Here is a 7612-nt window from a genome sequence, read left to right on the forward strand (position 1 = left end):
AGGCGCACCTTAGATTTTTCAATCAACTGAAATACAAATAACACTTAGCCAGCTCAAATTTAGGCAATCCTGGATTCCCAAAGCTGTTTATGCTGGTAAGTAGTTGTAAACTAATTGTAATGGTGGTTAATGTTTGGAACAACAACATATGGTGTTTATAAAAACAACATTTATCAAGGGGGCTAAACCCTATGAGTCAGAACACTACCTGAGGGGTGCCTGGATGGCTTAGTCATTAAGCACCTGACTTGAGCTCAGGTCTTGATCTCATGGTTTGTGAGTTTGAGTCCCACATTGGGCGAGCACAAGCCCCACTTCAGGTGAGCCACGCTTCTCTCTCTCTCTCTCTCTCTCTGTTCCTTGCTCACTTGCACCCTCTCTCAAAAAAAAGCAAAGAAAAGAAAAAAGCAAAGAACAGTGCCTGATGCCAAGTATGTGCTCAATAAATGTTAGCTATTATTATGGTTGAATTCAAAGTAGACTACCCACGAGTTTGCAAGTAACAGAAACCTGTTTCAAACTTAACAAAACAGGAGCATTTATATCAGATCTTAACAGGGAGCACACACACACACACACACACACACACACACCCTTTAGAGAATGGGGAGGACATACATCTGACTCCCAGAGGAAGGTACTGTAGCTGGGACTATGTCAGGGACCTGAGCCAAATAGTCACCTTCAGAATATAGGCAAAGACCCAACAGACCTCTCCCTTGCGAATGGCACAGCCCTTCAGGAAGGCTCGATTAAAAAGAGCAAGGCAGGTAGAAACCTCCTGAAGAAACTGTCTGATGCCATAACTCCCTGATTTCGACAGACCCTCAAGAAGATAACAGAGACGAAAATGTGATGGGAGGAGCTGCCTCTCACTTGAGAAACAGCAGTGGCGTCAGAGCAAATGCATGGGCCAATGACCGCTGGAGGGCCCCTGGTTCCTGTCCGCTGGTCCCCCCCCCCCACCTCCCCACACCATTGTCAGAGGCTGCTGTAGCAACGCCCGTGTGAGCATAGTACTTCTCTCTTCCAGCTTTACAAAAACCTTCACTTACTTTTCCCTGCGTGACAGATCTCTGCCCTGTCTGTCCTGGGAGCAGTTCTGCCAACTAAAATGTGACTATGGTATAAACATAGTATGATTTAGAAATGCGTTCTTCCTTTTTTTTTTATTAGCTTATGGCTAAGAATAACAGTCATGCGCTTATGCTCAGATCTGCACATGGGATTGTCATCCAAAAAGAGCTTTCTTTGCAGACATGGAAGAAGCAGGAAGCCTCTCCCATCCCACCCCCACTTCATATATCAGTGTTTTACAAATAAGTTTAATGAGATGAGTGTTGAATTTGGGGGTAGTAAGAAATATACGATTGCCAAGGGGAAAAAATGGGGCAAAAGATGTGAAGAGACATTTCATCAATGAGAATATACCAACAACAAATATACGCATGAAAACTAGCGATAAGAGAGATACAATTTAAGACCACAATGAGATTAGCACAAGTAAAATAAAAAAAACAACAATATCAAATGCTGATAATGATGAGGAGAAACTGGAACTCTCATATAGATAGCTGGTGTGAATGTAAAATGGTGCAGCCACTCCAGAAAAGAGTCTATTAGTTCTTTGAAACAAAACAAAACAAAACACAAACTCACCATACAACCCAGCAATTGCACTCCTGGGCATTATTCCCAGAGAAATGAAAACATGTTCACAAAAAAAAGCGTAGGACACAAATGCTCACAGCAGCTTTATTTGTAATAACCCCAAACTGTAAAAAACCAGCATGTCCCTTGAGAGGTGAATGGTTAAACAAATGTGGTACCTCCGTACCACGGAACACTAGTCCACGAGAACAGTGAATGGACGATTGAGACACATAACAAGTTGGATGCATCCCAAGGAATTATGCTGAGTAAAAAAAAAGTCAGCCCCAAAAGGCCACAAACTATATGATTCTACTTGTAGCATATTCTCAAATTATGGAGGTGAAAAACAGATTGGTAGTTGCCAGGGATTAGGAACAGTGGGAGGAGGTGTGGCTACACAGAGGTAACAAGAAGATGATTATGGGATGGATTAGTTCCGTATCTTGATTGCAAATCTACACATATGATAAAAGGGCACACATCAGGAGCTCCTGAGTGGCTCAGCCAGTTAAGCGTCCGACTTTGATTCAGGTCATGATCTCACAGCTTGTGGGTTCGAGCCCTGAATCGGGCTCTGTGCTGACAGCGCAGAGCCTGGAGCCTGCTTCGGATCCTGGGTCTCCGTTTCTCTCTGCCCCTCCCCTGCTTGCACTCTGTTTCTCTAAAAAATAAATAAACATTTAAATTTTTTTATTAAAAAAAATGACACACGTTACACCAATGTCAATTTCCTGGTTTGATGTTGTACTATCGTTATGTGAATTGCAACCATGGGGGAAACAGTGAGGGGTACATGGGACTTCTCTATACTATCTTTGCAACTTCCTCCAGATCTAGAATTATTTCAAAACTAAGAGGTGGATTTTGGGGTTGCTTTGTTTTGTTTTGTTTGTTTGTTTGAAGGTAAGAGGAGTATCCGGGATATTTCACGGAACCCAAAGCAAAGAGTACAACACCTTCTCCCCAAAAACAAGAACCAGGAAAGCAGTCATGAATCAGAATGTGTCTCCCTGTCTCTGTCTATCTATCTGTCTGTCTGTCTCTCTCTGTTTCTCTCTCTGTCCCCATCTCTCTCTGCAAAGCCGCGCCCTTCTTTGTAGACTGCAGTCTCTGCTGCTCCATGCATGTGGCTTTCTCACAGCCATCAAGGACCCCATTGCCTTCCGCTGGAGCTGGTATCCTTTGCTGTTGGGCCACACAGGGAAATCCATTAGCTCTCTCTCTGATTCAATGCAAAATCCCCAAGAGAACAAAATCAACCAGCCATATCAGGGCTGGGAGCCCCTGCCTCATGTCATGGTGGTGCGGTCACATCACACAGCACAGACATGCCCGCCAAGGTGAATGCCTTCACTTCCTCTCGTGGAGGCCCTGATCCTACACAGGGCCTCTTTCTCCTCCAAGTCAGTCTCGAGCTGGTCCTGTCCATAGAGGAAATGATAAAAACCCACCATCATATCCTATCTGATAGCGAACACTGGGAGAGAGACTGGGTAATTAGCGTGAAGGTCCCACTTAAATGTGGACAAGGAGGGAAAAATCCAGGGCGGCACATGTCGGCGGCTGGGTATCTGACAAAGCTGTGGCCGTCGAGCGCTGACTCCTGCAGGTCCCTGGTTATTCGATGGAGCCACTCCACGCTCTGCCCGTTGGGGATGTGGCCTTGTCCAGGGCCCTCCAGAGCCACCCCTGGGAGAAGACTGGAGAGGAGCTGGCGAGGGGTCGTGAAGATCTTCTGAAGGGAGCCCGTAGCTTCTGAGCTTGGGTCTGGGCTTGACTCGGGGACCGAGAAGCCCTGCGCAGTGGATTTGTGTTGCTCTAAAGACCCTGTGAGGTTTTCCTGGCAGCATAATGCCTATAAAACCTCAACTGGCAGCCCGCTGATTTAATTTAGGGAAGCTCGATTTGCTGGAAGCCTTTTCTAGACAGCTGGCTACACTGGACAGCCAGAGGTGGGTCATGTCTGGGAGGCTTCAGTTTCTTAGACGGACACCTGAGGGCTGTGCCTGGCTTCTCCGCTTCACGTGTTTCTCCTTAGGATGGAGAGGGCAGTGGACACAGTCTGTTTCGCCTCATTAGCCCAGTGGAGCATCCCAAACCGGGTCCTAAACTGTGCTTCACGGCACAGGCATCACCACTTCTGCCCAGCACGAGGGCACAGCAGACAGACTTGGAGAAAGCATCAAAGGCTCAGGGTCCCCCCGTGCCCCCGGTGCGTCCCAGGTGACTTCTTGCTGCACGTGTTATGTGTTGCTGCTGGCTGAGTCCACTTTGAGAGTGGACCCGGGTGGTCTCAGCTCCTCTCCCATCAGCACAGAGGACACACAGGAGCCCAGCAGCATAACCGCCCCGTTTCCCCCCTCCACAGTAAGCTGGGCAGCCGCAGACTGGTCCATGCCTCCATGCACCTCACTGAAGTCCCAGCGAAGAGCCGGCACAGTCAGACATCCTTCAACATGGCCTCTTGGAGCCTGCTACGGCCTCTGGCTCGGGAGGAAGATTGTCCAAGTTCCCAAAACCCTGACACTGATTTCACCGGCTGGTGCGGTCTGTGCTCCATTCAACACTCCTCCCTGTTCCGGGATGGTGGAATCCTTACTGTTTCCAAGCCCTGAAATGGCCCACTTAGGTGGTTGTGTGCAACTTTCCTGAGGCCCCCGGGTGCAACCTTTTCAGAATCTTTTGGATGCAAAATAGCAGGATACTACTCCAAACTACCTCAAGCATAAACAGGAAGTTCATTCACGTTTACAGGAATATCACGCAGAAACCAACACAAAGGGACAGCTGGGCTGGAACTGGGGACGGAAGCCAACAGAATCCGAGCAGCCTCCCCCCATCCCCTCTCTCCCTCCCTCTGTGCCTCTGCCCCTCTCTCCCTGCCTCCCCTCTCCTTACATGGATGTGCCCCTCACACCGCGTGCTCACTGCTATCCACATCTGCATCTATATCCAAGGCTATTTCCTTCCATCTCCATGATAGACCCTGCTTCCTGAGCCTTAGTCATCCCATGTTTCCTGAGAGACCTGTTAGCCCCTCTTTCAATCCCAGTTTCAAATATTCAAGCAAGAGAATCCGTCTGGCCCAATTTCAATCAGGTGTGGGTATCTGATGTCAAGGATCTGGGCCAGGGCTGGGATGCATGGTATGAATTTGCACGGGTACCATTCTCAGAGTGCGGCCTTTGTGGAGACCCGAGCAGACATCCCACACAGGTACTCCATCGGGGTCAGCCACCAGTCGTAACACAGCAACATTGTGCTCACTGCAAACAACGCCTTGGGACAAAATTTAATTGCCAATGGCAGAACACTTCCATTGGATTAGGTAAAAAAGAAGAAAGCCTGGGACAGGAGAATATTTGCTTTTATGCACATCTTGGCCCCTAGCACTAAAGCTATTTCTCCTCCGGTGCAGAATTCCCAAGGGCTGAACCCCTCAGCGAGATTCCTCCTCTGGTGATTGCAGCAGCTAACAAAAGCACCTCTACCACAGGCTGTCAGAGGGCTGGGGATTGGGAGAGGGGGGCTACCAGCCAAGCATCCGGTTCTTGTCTGTACATGGAAGTTGCTGGAACCAGGGAGATGGATTCATCTCTGGAGTCACCTGGCACACTGCCTCCTGATCCCACTCAGGAATGTATGGGGGGTGGGGGTTGGGAGGGGAGCAACCAGTACCTCCCCTACAGAATTTAGGTTAAAGGGACACTAGGGACGCAGAAGACTGTAAAGGTAGGTTACAAAGAAAGGCAGAAAAGGAAGAAATGCATACAACCTTGCCACGATGACAAAAACCATGGTGAATTTCATTCATTTCGTTTGGAATCCACCTCGAGTCGCTTAACGTCTTTGAAAACATGTTAGATTGATGAGTAGTCCGAAGGCAAGCAAAGCAATCTTGAAGATGTATGAGCCCATGCAAAATCAATTTGTATCCAAATCCAAGGAAATTAGACATACCCATAAACAGAATGCCAATAACATTTTTATATTCTAGCAAAATAAATAAGACATCAAAGGAAAATGGAAACAGATAGACTGGAGGAGGGGTGATGGAGAAGGAGGCAGAGATTTTCAGCTAATTGGAAAATATAATCAGAAAGATTATATTTCAGTGGGTTTACTTTCCAGGGAGAATAAATATTGGTTTGAGAACAACTCACATTTTAAACCGACTTTCTCATTTTCCAGAAAGAAATTGGCTTTTTCTTATCTAGACAGATTTTTTTTCTTGATGAAACCTGAATTGTCATGTACAATTTCACTTACAAGAAGCTCTAGGAAAGACAGATCTCATCTGAGTATGAGAAAGTAGATTGGAGAGGTGCCTGGGGGGCTCAGTCAGTTAAGCGTCCGACTTCGGCTCAGGTCATGATCTCATGGTTTGGGTGCTTGAGCCCTGCATCAGGATCTGAGCTGACAGCTCAGAGCCTGGAGCCTGCTTGGGATGCTGTGTCTCCCTCGCTCTCTGCCCCTCCCCCGTTCGTGCTCTGTCTCTCTCTGTCTCTCAAAACTGAATAAAAGTTTACAAAATTAAAAAAAAATAGAAAGCAGATCGGGGTTGCCTGGGGCCGGGCAGGGGTGAGGATTATCTAGGGAAGGGACAAGGGAACTCTGAGGTGAGAGAAACATTCCATATCTTGATTGTGGTAGTGATGGCCATGGGTTTATATATTTGTTAAAACTCACTGAACTTAAAATGAGTTTATTTTACCGTTGGTAAATTACACTAAATAAATCTGATGAAACAACACTGTGTGGGAGTGGCAAAAAAAAAAAAGAATTATTATAAAGAATAGTCTCTTCCCCCAAGGCTGGGGTATTGGGGAGCTTTTGTCCTCCTGGAATCAAACAGGTGTGCGGGTGTAGCCTTTCTCTCTCTGCAAAGGAAAGCAGGGGACAAGGAGAGTCAAGAGAGACTTTCTAAAGGAGACCGTGATGGGCTTGCATTTAGATGCAAGAATAGGGTGGGGGGTAGGGGTGAGGAGGACATTTCAGGCTGAGAGGTCAGCATGTGTAAGGCACTGGCTTTCTTAAGTGGTGTATTCAGTGAACTAATAGTAAAATCAAAATGCAGTCGGGGCGCTTGGGTGGCTCCATCGCTTTAAGCCTCTGACTCTTGATCTTGGCTCAGGTCATGATCTCATGGTTCGTGAGTTTGAGTCCTGCATGGGGCTCTGCGCTGACAGTGAGGCTCTCTTGGGATTCTCTCTCTCTCTCTCTCTCTCTCTCTCTCTCTCTGACTCTCCCCCACTCATGCTCTCTCTCTCTTTCAAAATAAATAAATAAACATTTTTTAAAAATGCAAGTGAACAAATATATCTTGTGACAGACAGTCAATGTTCCGGGATTAAAATCCCAGCAAATCCCACAACTTTTCCGTGTACACTCTTCTCAGTTTCTAAAGCAGCCTCAGTTCTAGAATTAGTATGTTCCATAAAGATTTCCAACTTTGTTAGAAGTTACCACTTCTGTCTCCCTCCATCCTGGGGGTGTTTGGAGTCAGGGTCAGCTCCTCTCCAGGTCTCTGCCTTGCTTTCTTTCCCCCCTGGGGGGGGGGGGAGGAGAAGGGTCTTCTGAGGATGCCTCAGTCATGATGATGAATTGTCTTCTCTGGGCCTCACGGGCGTCAGAACTGGCTTTTCCTTTGGAGCACTTGGGAGGGTTCTTCAAAGAGCACCCACTCCCATTTCTGGCCTTTCTCCCTTGCAGCTCCTTTCTGGTGGGTGGATGGGTGCCTCTGTAACTGATTGCTCTAGCAGCCTCTGGGTAAGGGAGATACACACCAGCTTCTGTATCTAGGGCCCCTCTCCCCTCCAGGCGGCCCCCTTGGATGGAATCTAAGGCAACCCTAGAAAGCTTGTCACGCTGACCACATCACATGTGAGATTCTCCCTTGTGCTTTGTTCTGACAAGCCATCCTGTCCCCCACGCAGCAGCCTCTCTCTGCCATCAGAGG

The sequence above is a fragment of the Puma concolor genome, chromosome B1 (genome assembly GCF_028749965.1).
Source record: "Puma concolor isolate L17-30 chromosome B1, mPumCon1.1.hap2, whole genome shotgun sequence".
NCBI lineage: Eukaryota > Metazoa > Chordata > Mammalia > Carnivora > Felidae > Puma > Puma concolor.